The sequence below is a fragment of the Myotis brandtii genome, unplaced genomic scaffold, assembly GCF_000412655.1.
Source record: "Myotis brandtii unplaced genomic scaffold, ASM41265v1 scaffold30, whole genome shotgun sequence".
Lineage (NCBI taxonomy): Eukaryota > Metazoa > Chordata > Mammalia > Chiroptera > Vespertilionidae > Myotis > Myotis brandtii.
In genome coordinates, this window is record NW_005361458.1 from 1,167,847 (window position 1) to 1,169,074 (window position 1,228).

Consider the following 1,228-nt stretch of genomic DNA (forward strand, 5'->3'; position numbering starts at 1 on the left):
AAGTAGAGTCAGTTTTGCTATAATACCACATATATAATCTTAAAATCACTGTCTATGCAAAATTACATAGTAAAAACCACAAGGCTTATGGGTACTACAGAGATAAGGATACTACAACATTAAAAAAAAATGCTGATAAAAAAGAGGAATCTATTAAAAACAATAGAAGTTTTAACACATGTGAAATGGTTAAAAAATACACAAACACCACAACAAATATGGCACTTTACCTTGAAAAAACACCTCACAAGGCTTATGGGGAAAATGGAGATAAGGGTACTACAACATTCAAAAATGTTGATTTAAAAAAAAGAGGAATCTATTAAAAACAATAGCAGTTCTAACACATGTGAAATGGTTAAAAAATACATAAATACCACAACAAATATGGCACTTTACCTTGAAAAAACACCTGATGCTTACTTGTAGAAGTGGGCATCAAAAGGGTTGCAGCTTGTGAGTTATTATGAAGGGATGGAAGATGATCTAAAATTGGACAGTCTCCACACCAGATGTGGGTGGGTGTGGCTCTTCACACACGTGGTGAAATGAGGTAGCTGGTAGGAGTTTGAGATGTGCACGTGTGTGTGTGTGTGTGTGTGTGTGTGTGTGTGTGTGTGCTGTGTCTTCCTAGGTGGCGTGCCTTCAGTGGGGGGCAGTTTTCTGCATTCCCCTCGTGTTTCTTGAGGACAGAATCACACAAGTAAACATGAAAATCCATTACCCTCAAAGTGTTCCTTAGTATATCAATCATAATGGAAAGAATTCACAATTCAAAACAAGTATATCAGAACTGATTGCATTGAAAATTTACTTCTCTTTTTTTTTCTTAATCAGTTTAGCTAGAGGTTCAATTGTATTGATCTCATAAAAAAGAGGTGCTAGTCTCAATGGATTTTTTCATTCTTCTATTCTCTCCTCCATTTATTGTGCTCTTATTTTTATTACTTCTTTCTTCTAGTTACTTTGAGTTTAATTTGCTTTTCTTTTTCTAGTTTTCTAAGGTAGAGGTTTAGATAATCAATGGTAGATCATTTTTATTTTCTAATATATGTTTTTAGACTTACTTATTTCTCAACAAAATACTACTTTAGCTGCATCTCATGAATTCTGATATGTTATGCTTTCATTATCATCACATAGTTTCTAAGATTTCCACATCTGTAAGGATGGAGTAGACATATCTTCTATGCATTCTATTAAATACAGCTAAAAATTACATATATAA